Source organism: Camelus dromedarius, chromosome 3, assembly GCF_036321535.1.
Source record: "Camelus dromedarius isolate mCamDro1 chromosome 3, mCamDro1.pat, whole genome shotgun sequence".
Taxonomy (NCBI): domain Eukaryota; kingdom Metazoa; phylum Chordata; class Mammalia; order Artiodactyla; family Camelidae; genus Camelus; species Camelus dromedarius.
The window spans coordinates 100,766,096-100,783,115 of NC_087438.1; the positions used below are offsets into that span (position 1 = coordinate 100,766,096).

Here is a 17,020-nt window from a genome sequence, read left to right on the forward strand (position 1 = left end):
ATGAATTTGTATACAGGATGGGCAAGAAGCTGTTACTTTATTTTTTATAAAAGTGAACTTTGGGTTTCTTGGAGACAAGAACCATTGGCATGAAACAACATCTGTGTGCAATTCACACAGAAACATTTTCCATTCGCACCAACAGGAGAGATTTCCAGGAGAGCTGGACCAGATGAAAATAACGGAGCAAAGATTTTCAGCAGAAGTGATGTGGTAGAAAGTCTAAGAAAGGTGTTCTATTTAATTGCACTTTAGTTTAGTCAGTCACCTATCAAACAATCCTTCTTATGACTAATTCCTTTTCATTCCAATATTTGAGATGTTTCCTGATTGCCTCACTTTGCTAGATCTCATGGGGATTAAGAAATTCAGAGGCCTGGCCATCTGGAAGCGTAGAGTGCCCTCTCTTGGAGGGCAATCCGCATTAAGACGGGAGTATTTAACAGATTTGGCAGTCATAACCTTGACACACAGGGCATTGATTAATGTTTCTTTGAACTGAAATTCTGAAATGCCCCTGAACCTTTCTTACAACATCACTGAGATGGTTCTAATGCAATGCTGGGGTTCTCAAAATCATTTAAGTGTCAGATGGCCAATAAGGAGTCTGTGTTATAAAACAGAAGGGGAACAAATTGATTTAGAGGAGTGGGAGGAGGACGGGCTTTAGAGTTTGGTAGACCTGGGTCCACACCTTGGTTCTACCACTTGTCAGCTACCCAACTTGGAAAAACTCAATTTTCTCCTCTGTATAATGGGCATAATCCCAACTGCCTCATTGAGCTGATGTGAGGATTAAGTGAGATCAAAGGTGTAAAGCCCTCCATAGAATGCCTAGCATATAAAGGGGACCAAACAAAATGCAAGAAACACGTCATCCCCTTTGCCTTGGGAACTCTTTGATAAATCCTAGGACCTGTGCATTGAGAGTGACCCAGTCAGCCTGTCAAATGCTCCGTTAAGACAGTTTATATAAACCTCTTCTGCTGATGATGAATGAAAAACTCCAAACCCATATTGTTCCCATATGTTCTCCTCTATTGATCAGTGGTAACTGACTATTTTGGTGACTTGAATATCTTGAGAGTAAGAGCAAAATATGAAAACATCTGACGTTTGATCTATTGAAACTTACAATCAATTCCTCTCCTCCACAACCTTCTCCCTCCCCAACACAACCAAATCGTTCTGAGTCCTAAAAATAGAATGAATGGCCAGCTCAGATATATGTATTTTCACAGATCACTTTTTAAAAATTTCAGTGCTCAGCATATAAAGGGCCAGACTGCTATACAGAACATCCCCAAATTCTCTATGTACTTGAGCTTAAAATAACAAAGAAAGAAACGTATTCTTTGCCATGAATACAAGATCACTGATGGTAAGACTGCTCAAAGGCCATCCTGAAGAGACGGGTATTTGATAGCCTCGAATATGTGAGCAAAAGAGGCTTCCAGGATTGGGGTCTTGAGATGTAGACAGCTGTATGACCCTCCTGAGAGAGGCTCTGCTTACAAGTTACTTCCTCTTTCCTTATTCAAAGTTGTGAATTTTGCCTTGAGAAAATAAAAATTCAGTATAATCAACTGATGTTAGGGGCCGATAGCATTCTTCCACGTAAACATGTCACCCCCAGGTATGTGCTTTTGTTTCTAATCTCACTCTACCTATAGTCTATTCCCTCCCTGAGTAGTCATCCATAGAAGACACCCTTCTACTCCATTCTAGAGAGGCAGCTGAGGTCCACAGACTGGCTTCTGGGCAAGATTCTTCCACCTAATGCTTCTTTGGAAATAATCAAATCACTGCTCTCTTTCTAAAAGGCAGCGGGGGTGGGGGTCCTACCTTGCCTTCACCATAGGGTATGTGAAGGGCCACAGCATGCCACATAATGCTTTATACTGTAACATTTAAAAAAGTGAGATATAATTGACATATACCATTATTTTCAATTTAGATGTACAACCTAAGGATTTGATATATGCATATACTACAAAAGATCACAATAAGTCTATTTAATGTCTATGACCACATGTAGTTACAAATTTTATCTTGTGATGAGACCTCTTTATATTAGCAACTTCCAAAGATACAAAACCGTCTTGCTAACTACAGCCACCATGCTGTACATCACATCCCAAGGATTTAGTTATAAATGGATTATGTACCTTTGACCCCCTTCACCCATTTCACCCACTGCCTGCCTCTGGTAACCACCAATCTGTTCTCTGTATCTATGAACTTAGTGGGTTTTTTTTTTTAATTCCACATGTAAGTGACATCTTGTCTTTCTCTGTCTGACTTATTTCACTTAGTATAATATCCTCTAGATCCATTCGTGTTATCACAAATGGCAAGATTCCCTTTTTATGGCTGAATAATATTCCTTTATGTGTGTTTCTATGTATACACACACACACACACATATACACACGTTTGTATGTATATATCTATATCATTTTCTTTGTCCAGTCATCCATCCATGGTCACTTAGGTTGTTTCCATGTCTTGCCTATTATAAATAATGCTGCAGTGAGCATGGGGATGCAGGTATCTTTTCAAGGTAGTGACTTAATTTCTTTTGGATAAACACCTAGGAGTGAAATTTCTGGATCATATGGCAGTTCTATTTTTACTTTTTTTGAGGAAACTTCATACTGTTTTCCAGGTGGCTGCACCAGTTTACATCGCCACCAACAGTGTACAAGGGTCCCCTTACCTCCACACTTTCACCAACACTTGTTCCCTTTTTTTCATTTTTGGGTAATAGGCATTCTAACAGGTATGAGATGATACCTCATTGTGGTTTTGATTTGCATTTCCCTGATGATTAGAGATGCTTAAGAACTTTTCATTTATCTGACCATCTGTATGTCTTCTTTGGAAAAATGTCTTTCCAGATCCTCTGCCCAGTTTTTAAAGAAACTGTTTTTCCTTTTTTTAAAAAATTGAAGTATAGTCAGTTTACAATGTTGTGTCAATTTCTGGTGTACAGCATAATGCTTCAGTCATACATATACATACATATAATTGTTTTCATATTCTTTTTCATTATAGGTTACTACAAGATACTGAATATAGTTCCTTGTGCTATACAGAAGAAACTTGTTGTTTATCTATTTTATATATATTAGTTAGTATCTGCAAATCTCAAACTCCCAATTTATCCCTTCCCACCCTTTTTCCCCCCTGGTAACCATAAGTTTGTTTTCTATGTCTGGGAATCTGTTTCTGTTTTGTAAATAAGTTCATTTGATGTCTTTTTATTTTGTTTTAGATCCCACATATAAGTGATATCATATGGTATTTGTATTTTTCTTCCTGGCTTACTTCACTTAGAATGACAATCTCCAAGTCCGTCCATGTTGCTGCAAATGGCATTATTTTGTTCTTTTTTATGGCTGAGTAGTATTCCATTGTATTAATATACCACAGCTTCTTTATCCAGTCATTTGTCAATGGACATGTAGGTTGCTTCCATGTCTTGGATATTGTAAATAGGTGCTGCTACGAATACTGGGGTGCAGGTGTCTTTTTGAATTAAGAGTTCCCTCCAAATATATGCCTAGGAGTGGAATTGCTGGATCATATGGTAATATTATTATATTATTATTATTAATGATAATAGTGAGCAAAGCCTGACTCAAGGACTGACCAGAGGATGACACCCTCCTTCTACCATCCTTTGTGTTTTACATTATAGATGACACAAGGAGAGGCAACGGAAGCAAAATAACAAGTGTTATCTTTTTGTTTTGGGTGGCAATTATCTTACGAACCTAAACTCCAAACTGTTTTTTGGGTGGCAGCTACAGTCGCTCTTCTGTCTTCAGCTTATGCAATGTTTGAGTCTATACCACACGTGCATAGCTTAAGAGACAGTCACAGATACGGGTAGAGAATTTAGGGATTCCTACAGCTCTCTCTAGATATTCCTTTTGGCAATTTTGCCACTCTTTTCAGTGTGTCTTGGTTCCCCTGGCCAGAAAGACGTTTTTCCCAAGCACCCCTGCTGCCTGGAGTAAACTGTGTCAACTATATTAGCCTAAGATGCAAACATGGGAGCTTAATTTATACAGCTTCCCTTCTACCCTCCTTTAGGGGTGTCCTTCCTACCGGAGTGTCTCTTGTTCTCTCTCCAGTATCTCCAGTTTTTTTATATTATGTCAAAGCTCGTAGCTGTTTTCTGCAGGGAAGTCATCCACTAATGTCTTATTCCATCATTTCCTGAAGCAGAAGACATACCACCATTCATTATGAATGTGGAAAGCTGGGACACTCCAGGAAGTCTCAGTATTGAAAAGGTATTGAGCATGGATATGAGAATTGCTTAAAACCTGAGCCATTCTCTTAAAGACTATCAACTACTGTCCTTTTCCCTTCACTTAGAAATGTCATAACCATTTAATGACAACTTATTCCATCCTTAATTATCAGACTCAAAGTTATAAAAGAAATATTTTAATTTGACAGGATTTGGATTTCAGAAATTCACGAATTTAAACCAGTTTAAACCAGTTCACGTTTATGGGGTCAGTTCACACGATGGGGTCAGTGCCCTTTTTCTTTTCTTCTAACAAGATTTGCAGCAACGCTGGAACTTTTTGGTTTAGGATCTGTCCCTGCTATTTATTTTCCCTCTAAAGCCACAATCTTCAACGACACTATCATCATTTCCATAGTCACTGACTTCTGTGACACAAGCTGAGAAGTAATACATTTAGAGGAAAAATATCTAACAGGAGGAGACAGGCTTCTAGGAAATAACCTGTTTTTAATCACATAAATGTCATTTGTAGTAAGACAAATGATAAGAAATATTAAAAGTGCAAACTAACAGGAACTTTTCCCTACCCATTTTCCATTTGGCCTCTGTTATTTCTTTTAATAACATTGACTTGGCTTTCCAATTAAGTTCACCACTCGGTCGATTAAATGGGCAAAAGCATGAAGTCTATCTTAATAGTTTGCCAGCAACATCAGTATCTATTTAGACTAGTGCAATGTTAATTATGCAAAAACAAAAAGGTACGGAAGAAAGATGAGAAGTTTGCTACAATTTTAACTACAGTCCTCTCTGAAAAGATGGGGCTAAAAAAAAATGGATGCTTTCATCTTTTTACTGGCAGGAAGATATACTTAAGCTCATGATCGTTAGAGCAAGGCCAGGATAGCACCATTCTAATGAAAGGATACGAACTCAGAGTTAAGGTGTAGACTGTGGGAAGGTGGGCTTACCGGGACCCTGTAGGGCTAGTGCAGGAACATGAAAAGATGCTCAGTTTCACTCATCATCAGGGAAGCGCAAATCGAAACCACAAAGAGATACTACTTCACACCTGTCATTATGGCCATCAACAAAAATACAGCCCAAAAAAGTGCTGCTGAGGATGTGGGGAAAAGGGAACCCTCACGCACTGTAGGTGGGGATGTAAACTGGTGCAGCCACTATGGAAAACAGTGTAGAGGTTCTCCTCCAAAACTGAAACTAGAACTAGCATATGACCAATTCCACTTCTGGGTACTTATCCAAAGGAAATGAAAACACTACTTCAAAAAGATACACACACCCCTACGTTCATTGCAGCATTATTTACAAGAGCCAAGATATGGAAGCAACTTTAGGACTAATTGATAGACGAATGGATAAAGAAGATGTGGTATATATACACAGTGGAATACTAGTCAGCCATAAAAAGAATAAAATCTTGCCTTTTGTGAAAATATGGATGGACCTAGAGGGTATTATGCCAAGTGAAGTAAGTCAGACGAAGACAAATACTCATGATTTCACTTATATGTGGAGTCTAAAAAACAAATGAACAAATATAATTAAACAGAAAGAGATCTATAGACATGGAGAACAAACTGGTGGTCACCAGAGAGTCAGGTTGTTGATAATGTTCTCCGAGGACATCCCAGCTCATTGGTGTCTCTATATGGACTTATGTGACTTCTGCACAGTGGCCTCGGATGGCCAACCCCTAGGCCCAACCTGGCCTTGTGGACACACTTGGCTTGGGGCCACTTAATATTTTTAATTGCTCCAACAGTTAGAAATTGGAAGAGTCATCCAGGGTTCTGGACTCTTTGGAAAAGTCAAGAGATCTGGCAACTCTGGGCTTGCATTCTTTTGTGGTCATACTTGGCTGGGCCTCGCCATGGCTGCCCCCAGCTGCATGTAGTACCCACCTGGTATTTACGTTATCTCGTAGACACTTTGGCTTGTTCTCTCTGCTGCAGCCTGGCTGAACCAAAACCATCAGCCTTTTCCACCATGGCTCCCAAAGCCTGCCACATCAACACGGAGACCTGGCTGCGGCCAGTTGAAATGGCCAATACTCATGTACCTGTTGGCTCTGTCTGTGATCCCTGAGCAAGGAAGACAGTTCCTGCTCCTGCTAGAAACTGAGAGCAGAGACTTTCAGGACACTGGGGAGTGACCCTTGGGTGGGCAAATAAGTTTTAGATCGATGGAAAGAAAAGCATTCACAAGAGCTGTGTTCTCATTTTTTTCTGTGTGGCTCTTCCCTTTCTCGAGGACATTTTTGTTCTCCCTTGCATCCCTTGGGAGATTTTAAAAGAAGTATTTGGGAGGGAGTTTCATGGAAGAGTCACAGATTTTAATGACAGGGCTTAAAATTTTTTAGTCAAGTGCCAGGGATTGTATTTTAACTAGATTTCCTGGTCTAAGAAGGGCTAGCAGGTGGCCCACGGCCAGGCAGGCAATCATTAAGGGTAGGGATGACTCACGCTGCGGGGTGTGGAGAAGATGACCCAAAACTCTGGAAAATCTAACCTGAACTCACATTAGGAAACAGCCCCAAACAAATACATTTTCCACCCCTACTTCCCCTTCCCACCTCTGATTGTGTTCAATTCTATCTGTAAGTGTGGTTTGGGCTTTCTAAGTTGTTTACGGGACAGCAGAGGCAAGCAGTCCTTTCGTATAGTCAGACCCCTGGCTGGAAATCACCACGTGTGACATTTTATAAAGCCAAAGGATCTTTCACGCAAGCTTAGAATCTCCTCTCCTTTATTTGTATTATTCAATGAAGCAGCTCTTTCCTGGTTCCCAAAACACAGCTCGAGCTTTGAGCAGAAGGTAGGCTCAGACCTTGACCTGGATCTAGGTCAGAGCTACCTGCTTTGATTCTTCGTGGAAGGAAAACCCTAACGCGTTCACAACTGACAAACAGGACATTTTAGTGTGTCCAGGAGAATTGTTTGGTAGGTAGAACAAGAAAGTACTCTCTTCCTGACTTTTAACTTCTTGCCCCAGAATGTCAAGTGGTCAATAATTATTCACATTTCTATTAGTCATTCAACTACCTGTTTAACAATAACATACTCTGCTACTGATGGGTTAAAATTTAACTCCCAAGGGAGTCACACATGACCATCTTGTAGACAGTCCTATTCTGTAAAATTAGGAAGCAACTGTTTTTGTATTATTTGAAAACTCTTTAAAAACACTTCTTTAAGTCAATAATAGCCCACAAGAGTTTCATGCGTTCAATAATCAGCAAATATTTACTTTCTATTTCATTTCTGGACTTGGGGAATTGAGTGGGGACCAAGACTATCAGGGTCCTTGCCCTTAAGAAACTTAACTTCCAATGGGTGCAAGAGTTGATGGTGGAGAAATGGAGATGAAGACTGATACACTCAAAAAAAAATGAAGCAGATAATAGACAGGGAAGTGACTAAGGAGAAGAGGGCTGCTGAGGTTAAGTGCTGGCGAAAAGCCTATTTGAGAAGGTGTTACTAGTGTTCACTGCAGCATGATGAGAAAAACGCTAGCCATATAAAGAGCCGGCGAAAAGACAACATGAAATGCAAAAGCTCTGAAGCGGGAGAGGGAAAAAAAAGAGAGCTTGGCAGATTAACAAAAAGAAGGCCAGAGCACCTGGTAAAAAGGTGAAAAGTGGTACCAGGTAAAGTCAGAAAGGTAGGCAGGCCCTGAGCATATAAGAAGCCATCAGAGAGGGTTTTTCATTGTATAGGGCTGCATCTTTTGGGAACTCTAGGCCAGGGCTGGCAAACTACACCCTACAGTCTACATCTGGCCCTCTGCCAGTTTTTGAAAATAAAGTTACAATGGAACATGGCCACGCCCAGTCATGCATGTAAAATCTGAATGCTTTTGCGCTAAAATGGCAAAATTGCGTAGTTGCAATATAGACTAAATGGCCCATGAAGTTGACAGATTCTAAGGGGCTAGCTGGCCCTTAACACAAAAGGTTTACCAACTCTTGCTTTAAACTATGCGTTCTTACTGGGTTTTTGGATGCTGCATTTGGTTTCTGCAAAACTGTCTGCCAGGTTGGTCTCACTTTCTCAGCAGACACTAGATATAATTGCAAAACCAGGAATATTTAAGAGAATAAAAATTTGCCTTAAAACAAGGATCAGACTCGCCTGTATCCACCAAGCCAGTAAATTACCTAGCCAGAGATGGTTTCATCACAGCAAGAAGCTATCTCATACTGCAAGAAGGCTACAAGTAGGTTTGACTATTTCAGGGGTATGACATTGCCGTAAAGACCCAGGTGCTGGCCAGCTTTCTGCTGCCCTCAGGACGTGGGAAAGCTCACTCCTCCTGGTAGCAAGATGGCTACAATGAGCCAAAGATGGCTCAACTGCAGTAGTTAATGCAGACGAGATGTGAGCTATCTAGCAGCAAGAGGAGCTGGGTATTTCCTCCCACGTGCCTTTTTATTAGGGAGAAAAATCCTCCCCAACCCATTGCTTGTATCATCTACTTATATCTCGTTGGCTAGATAAGCCTGGGTTCACACCAATGTCTGGAAAGGAGCATGGACTCACCGTGATTGGCTCAGGCTAGCTAACGTTCATCACCTGGGAGGCTGCACACACACATGGGGAAAGAACATCGAACAAGGTCAGGCAAGGAAGCAAGGAAGGTGAGTAAGAAAGCCGGGCAGCCAAGGGTACCGACCACAGGGTGGGATCTTCATTGAACAAATCCTCTGTCTGTCCCTGTCCACTCAGAGGATGAATGTGAAAGGTGGAGATCAGCAAACAGAAACTGAACAAATCCTCCCACTGGGATGTGGGTAGGTGGTGGTGGAAGACAGGAGATGGCACAGTTCTTCGATTTAATGCAAATATCATTTATTGCGTCCACAACCGTTTGAGTAACTCATTCCCACATGTGGATAACTCGCTCTCAAGGCAACATCTATAGTATATTTAGCCTCCCTAGTGAGTCATTTTTCTGGACAGCTGTCTCCTGAGCTCGAAGAAACCACAAGTGTTTGCACATGGACTTGTTCCAATTTAGTTTTGCAGCTAGAGGCTTGATACCACATTGGGCTTACCTTGGGTTCCCAAACAGGTTCTCCCCAAACACATCTCAAGCTATTTGCTTTCTTCACCTCTGTAGCTGGCTGGGAACCACTGCCTCCTTTAATTGTCTGCTTCAGGGTTTTTTTGTTTGTTTGTTTGTTTTGGAAAAACTCCGCTCCAGGGAAAAGGTACATTTGCTTCTTTAGCCCCGTGTCTATTCCCCACATAAATAGAGGGCCTAGTGCCCAGCCCTGGGGGAGCCTAAAGTCTGGTTCTCATGAGACAAAATTAGTTGTTGTGTTAATGGCATTTTCTGTGGCATTTGTGAAGTTATTGTGGAGAAAAATGTTAAAAGGTCAGGAAAGCTGAAACCCAGCAAAGACGAGACCAGAAAGAATCTTGAGTTTTGCTCTATAAGATGAATTTATGTAACATCTGAGTCTTAAGTTTTGTTTGAGTCTGTTGATTTTTTGTTGTTGTTTTTAATAGGGGAAATTATAACAACAAGGGAGTGGCTGAAGACCTGTGACATTTGTGGAGGACTGGCCAAGGCCAAGTCATTGCAATTTTGAGACTAAGTCACTTGGATTGAACTGACTTTTGCAAAGCCCAGGCCATAGGTTCTATCTCCCAAGAGACTAATTATGTGATTACCAGTCTACAGGGGAAGATTCTTTTCTCTGGCCTCAGTAGCCGTCACTCACACCCTTTTTCTTATTTTGTAATGAGAACGCCTTTTGTGTGTTAAGCACGATATTTGGAATTGAGAAAACAAATCAGACATTTATTAAGCATTTGTTATGAGTCAGGTGGCGGTTAAGGCAGCATCTCTGCCCTTAAGGATCTTACAGCCTAGAGGGGAAAGCTGGCGTCTAAACAAGTAACTCTCACACAGGGAGATGAAGCCGAAAGGGCACAGGAAGGAGTGGCTTATAGCCGAGAGCGTGAACTTGAGAGCCAGATTTGGGACTCAGACTGTGTGACTTTGAGCAAGTTACTGAGAGTCTGGAAGCCTCCATTTCCTTATTTGCAAAGTGGGAACACTGCCAGGTGTCCATCACAGGGTTACTGTGAATACTAAAGAGATGAGCGCTCTCAAGTTATTAGCATAACACCCAGGACGTGATGAGAGTTCTGGGGTTTGGTACCTGTCAGCTATTGTCATATGCCACGGCGGGGGGTGGAGGGGTCGGGGGCAGCACTGCCAGGAAGTCTGGTGGCTTAACACACGTGAGTGGACTGCAAATCGTGTCCTGTGACTCTGGGCGAGTTATTTACCCTCCCTGTCCCTCAGGCTTCTGCTCTGCAAAATGCAGGTAATATCTAGTTCAGAGCATTGTTGTAAAGACTTGAAAATGTAATCCCTGTCAATACTTGGCACGCTGACTGGCCCATGTCGACTCAATAAATGTCAGCTGTGCTACTGTAACTGCTGTGGCCCCTAAAACGACAAAGATGCCAGTCCAGAGGGCCAGAACACATCTTGCAGAGAAGATGGCGCTCGGAAACCTGGGTCGTTAGCTGCAGAGGCAGAGGTCCAAGCCATCGGCCTCCACGGCTGTGAAAACAGCCCTGCACCTGTTTTCTGGATCATGGATCAGTGGCATCTTGTTTGTGCCGTTTGGACAGAACATGAAATTATGGAAAATCTGAGAGTCTCTGCTTTTGTATTTTTGTGGGATAGAACAGGGTGTGCCCAGTGCAGACTTTCGTCCCCCTCCCTCCTAAATGGCCAAACTTTCTTGGAAGTTTTTTCTCTCAAGTTATAGAAAACAACTTCAGAATCATCGAGGGGAGTACATGACTCTACACTGACCCGTAATGTCCTACCTTCCATCCCCCGAAGTTCTGCTTAGCCACAAAACTCTAATTTTAGTCTGTGGACAGCTCTGTGCCCTGGCAGAAATCCTAGGAAATGGGTGTGAAGGAAGCAAATGATGGATAAGCAGGATGACATGAGAAACCAAGAGATGCTTCTGTGTTCCCCAGACCCGACGGCCTGGCGGGCAGCCCGTTTTGCTTACTGGGAGTGACATCGCCAAGGTCACTCTCGCTCTCTGGTTTCCTTACCATCGTTTTAGGCTACTAAGTGTTCTATTAGAAATAATATCACTGCTTTTTTTTTTTTTCTCCTCTCTCTCTTAGGGGATAAACTTTCCCTCTACTCACAATACAAATGCTTTCGTAGCATTAACCCTGCCACAAGTGATTCACGAGGGGTACCTAACTGGCCCAGGTCTAAGCCCATCAGAGAATTCCCTTCTGCCAGCCTTGGCTTAGGAAGAGGCACTGATTCCATTCAGGCCAACAGCAGTCAAGCGGAGGATCTCGGTCCTCTCTTTCAGGTCATCCCTTATCTTGGAAGGATGTAGGCCTGCAGCTTCCATACCTGGGAATGCAGCAGATTCTAGGGAAGGCAGAGGGCAGAGAAGGAAAATAAGGCGTAAGGATGCTATGTAGGCCCCCGAAACATTCTGGACCCTGGGCTTTTCATTTCTATGAGCCAAGGAGGTCACCTCTTTGCTTAAGTTGGTTTTGTGTTCCATTTCCTGTCTCTTGCAACCAGCAAAATCCTAATGCCCTCAACAGCAGGGTGTCAGACCTGCAAAAAGAGACTGGCGAGATGAACTCAGTTGAGCCCTGGTACGTTATTCTCTCGCCCGACCAAACCTTGTAAGATACGGGAGAATAACGTCCAGTTAGAAGCGTGGACCCGACACCAGTCACTGAGTCGCTTTTGTGGCCCTATTTCCATCCCCACCCATCGGAGTATACTCTCGGCAGCCCTTCCTGGGATGATCCAGACAGAAAAGCGGTCCAGGGACCTGCGCTGGCATTGGCTCAAGCTAGACCCTGTTGCTGGAAAGCAGTCTGTGAATAAGACTTTTTACCCAGAAAAGCGAACTGTTTTCAAGAACCATATGCTGAGTTCCTTTGAAAAATGGACAATTACCCTTCATTTTTATTCTCAAGGCCACACTGGGTTATTCCCTACTGGGTTTTCTGAAAATGAGAAAACATTGGCTGGCTGTAGGCTTGTTTCTAGGGTTGGTATCAGGTTTTATTGTGTTGTTTATTCCAAGTTGTCTTAACCTCAGTTTGTTACTCAATTTTTAAGGGTATTTGGTTTGCGGGGGAGGGAGGAACAGCAGCAATGAAAGCAGCAGTGACCATATACTGAGCAGTTGGCTTTGCCTGGCTTGTGCCATATGGTTTATGCGTTCATGTGCATGGTCCTTAGAACAAGGGTAAGGCGTGATTATCATCCCCATTAAACAGATGAGAACACTGAGCCTGAGGTAACAGCTAGTATCTTTGAGAGTCATGGCTTTGACTCAAAGCCCTTAAACATGACTCTACCTTCTTGATATGTACCCTTGTATGAGACACATAAAAATGAGCATGATTTAGTCAGCATAATGCCAGCAAACACGAGACTTACAGAAACCTACGTTCTTTACCCCAAGAAGCATGTATTCTAGGGGATGCCAAGACTCACTGACTCAAGACTCAGAAAAATTACAAAATAGTTCATTTTTAACCCAAATTTTTAAGAGCTACAGACAAAAAAAGAGAAGCTTCGTGATGGGGGTACACGGTGGGAGACATCGGGGATTTTAGATGTTTAGGTCATTTTGGATTTTTTAAATCTTGCCAATCATTGAAAGCTAAATGAAGAAAGACAGAATCTATTTATTCTGCTTTCTGCAGCCTTTGTTAGGAGCTTGTACAGTCTAATGTGCCCAGCAGACAAACGCTGTCTGGTCCAACTGAGATGATTACACACAACCATGAATTCCCATAGGCTGTTGACGCTCAGAGAAGGAGACAATTACAAGACCAAGCAGATAAAGAGTTCAAGATTCTGGGCTCTGTTTCACCCTGTCTTGAAGTGGGAGGATCCCCAGGGTACACTTTAATCAGTCAGCTTAGAGTTAACAAGAGCAGCTCAGGTACTTTGAATCCTGTTCATGGGACAGAAAATATTAAAAGAAAAATAATTTGTGGATTCTTTAATGATGGCTGATTCTGAACAGTCTGAGGTGATACCTCATTGTAGTTTTGATCTGCATTTCTCTGATAATTAGCGATACTGAATATGTTTTCATGTGCCTGTTGGCCATCTGTATGTCTTCATCAGAGGAACGTCTGCTTAGGTCTTCAGCCCATTTTTGGATTGGGTTTTTGTTGTTGTTGTTGTTGTCGTTATTGAGTTGTATGAGCTATTTCTATATTCTGGAAATTAAGCCCTTGTCAGTCCACAATAAATGCTGGAGAAGGGGTGGAGAAAAGGGAACTGTCCTACACTACTGTTGGAAATTTAATTCAGCCTCTGTGGAAAACAGTATGGAGATTCTTTAAACAACTGAAATTAGATTTACCATATGATCCAGCCACCCCAGTCCTGCGCATACATCTGGAGGAGTCTCTAATTCAACAAGATATATGCACCCTAATGTTCATAGGAGCACTGTTTACAATAGCCGAGACATGGAAGCAACCTAACTGTCCACTGACAGATGGCTGGATAGGGAAGTTGTGGTGTGTATGTGTGTGTGTGTGTGTGTGTGTGTGTGTATAAATATATATGTGTAAAATGGAATATTAGTCATACAAAAGGATAAAATAATACCATTTGCAGCAACATGGATAGACTTGGAGATCATCACACTAAGTGAAGTAAGCCAGAAAGAGAAAGAAAAATACCATATGATATCACCTACATGTGGAATCTAAAAAAAAAGGACACAAATGAACTTATTTACAAAACAGACTCACAGACAGAAAAAAACAGATTTATGGGTACAAGGGTGGGGAAGAGGGTGGGAAGGGATAAATTGGGAGTCCGGGATTTTCAGATACTAACTACTATATATAAAATAGATAAACAGCAAGGTCCTACTGTATATCACACGGAACTATATTCAATACCTTACAGTAAACTATAATGAAAAAGAATATGAAAATGGATATATATGTGTATAAATGAATCACTATGCTGTACACCAGAGACTAACATAACATTGTAAATTGACTACACTTCTACAGAAAAAAAGAAACACAATTTTGTTTACTGATTATGAATTACTTCAAAAAGGGGATACGACTTGCTTATGTGACTCACAGCACCAGCCCTGCCTGGCCAGCCCCCTCCCTTTGACTTTCCAAATGGCAGCCAAGGACTCTTTTGCAGATTTCAATCCCCTAATGACACTCTTACCACGCAAAAGGCCAAGAGGCACCAACAAAATTAAAGGTGGTGAAGTCAGGCTACAAAAGCAAACGACACGGGATGGGCCGAGTTAGGTGGAACGTGACTTGGCCTCCTTCTCCGCCGGGGAAGTCACGGAATCAGCGGCGAGCGGGTGGCCGAGCCCTGCGCCGGGAGCACGCTCCCGCTGCCTCTGCGACTCAGTGTGCACGTCTGTGACACGGGCCGCGAGAGGCGCTCGTGCACCGCGCCCCGTGTTCCGGGCCTTCTCCCTGCTGAGGAACAGCTCTGTTTCCAACTGAAGTTCACAGCTGTGGTCCACACTGTGCCATATGGCTTAGGTGGCATGGCCTCTTGGGAAATGTCTGTGGCGGAGCAAGTGTTGGCTCTGTGTGCAGAGGTGCGACGACTTGGTCATACACGCATCCTGCCATTGAGCTCTTTTTCCATGGGTCTGGGATGATCTTTTAAAGACAAGTCTTTGAAGGGACAATTTCCTGGTTAATGTTTTCTCCCTCCAGACCGAGCTCTTAAGAATCTCTGACCTGGCGCTTGAGTGGGTTCATGTTATGGCCTTAAATTCAACAGAAGATCATCACCATCAGCTACTCTGTGAGGCACGCCCCCTGACGGGGGGTTCTGAGATTTGGATAGACAGGTAGGTGACAGTGCACAAATCATTCCACTGACAGGTTCAACCTCATTCAAATGACAAGGGGGACTGGGAGGCAGGGTTTCAAACAATGCCAGGGCATCATGTCACACTTTGGATGAACTTCATGAGGACAGGGACTAAAGCTGTGTGTCCTGGGGGTCGGCAAACTATGGCTCATGGGCCCAGTCATCTGGTTTCGTATGGCCCTGCGTTAAGAATGACTTTACATTTTAAATGGGTACATTTTATGCAGGCATAGAGGTTCCTACAATATCCTTGATTTTACTTCTAGGCCTGCAAAGCCTAAAATCTCACTTTTTGACCCTTGAAGAAAAAGTTTGCTGAACCCCTGGTGTAAGTCATTTTAACTTCCAAGTCTAACACAGTGTCTGACGTGGGCATTAGATTGAACTGAATATTTGTTGGATTGAGTTATCCAGAAATAACAGTATTGACTGTGGCTCAAGGCCGTGGTCCATGGGCCCCATCTGGTCCGTGTGCCCTACCTTGGCCAGTGACCACCTTGGGCCAGTGATGTACAGGGAAGTTTTCTCGGGGTTTCTGGGCAAGAGCTTTCAGATGGAATCATGGTGCGTGAACAAGAGGCCTGGAACTTCTGCAGATGAAGCCAAAAAGAGGGGGCTGGAGCCAAGAGGACCCCAGGGAAACGGTGCTCTTAGGACAAGCAAGTATCTGTCTCTGGCCGTCCTGCCAAATGAACTGAGAGGTCTCCACAAGATAGTAACTATTACTCGCTTCCGTGGCAGTCACTGGGTGATTGTGTTACAGACTTTATCTCATTTTATCTTTAAAACAGCCTGTGAAGAAGGTATACCTCTACTTACATGTAAGAAAAATGAAGCACAAATGTTTTTAAAACAAGCTTATAGATAGTAAGTGGCAGAGTGATGAACCACTCTGTTTCTACCTCAAAGTCAATTCATTCTCTACTCTTTGTTTTTTGGGGGGGGGGCAGTAATTAGGTTTGTTGTTTGTTTGTCTGTCTGTCTATTTATTTAATGGAGGTACTGGGGATTGAACCCAGGACCTCGTGCATGCAAAGCACAAGCTCTACCACCGATCTAGACCCTGCCCCCTAATTTTATACCCTCCTCCCCAATTCTCTACTCTTAATCACTATTCTTTATTGTGACTTTCAACTACATACAACTGCATTGCATGTGCCACTATACAACATGCGTAGCAGGAAAGGCCCTCTTTTTTTGACAATTTGCATTTATAAGAGAGGCCAGAAACCCAAACATTTTTTTCAGTGTTCTTACTCATGAGCCTACGGTATTAAAATGATCTTCTTTTATCCTACACAGGATCTTTATTTTCCTTTGGTTTTTAAACATAAAGATAAAAGAATTACCAATAGGTGCAGGTGGAGTCACACAGCTCTGAAGGTGTTCCACATCTTTATGCTTCTTGGTGCACTGTGAAAAGTTTTACGACCATATTAAATCACTTGGACACACACGCTTTCCCAAGATGAAAAATAATGCTATTTTAAGACTTTTTATTAAAAACAATTGTCCCTTTAAAAAGGGACAGACTGTAAAAAGTCTGTTTCTGTGTATTTATTATATTGAATATTACAGTTGCTTTGCTTTCTTGTGTACACACAAACAAGAAGTGTCACGTTGTCACGTTAGTTCCTGGGAGACTCTTTGGCACTGGCATTGTGAATAAGCCCTTTCAGGCCAGGAGACTGGTGTTTGGTAATTTACTATTGAAGGAGACACCGAGTGGCATTCTAGTGGCATCTAGGGATGAAAGGAACGTTTTATCCCTGAGAGAATCTGGCTGAGCCAACTCATCCTGGAAACTACTGGAGG

The 17,020-nt window shown here is 42.4% G+C and overlaps 1 long non-coding RNA gene across 1 annotated transcript in view; it reads left to right on the forward strand.

Annotated features, from left to right (window-relative positions):
• The window catches only part of LOC135321077 (uncharacterized), a 45,232-nt gene that overhangs the window by 24,055 nt on the left and 4,157 nt on the right, over window positions 1-17,020 (forward strand). Inside the window, exon 4 of the long non-coding RNA XR_010380501.1 lies at window positions 15,046-15,182. This is a non-coding gene — a long non-coding RNA (uncharacterized LOC135321077). The remainder of the gene's footprint in view (window positions 1-15,045; window positions 15,183-17,020) is intronic.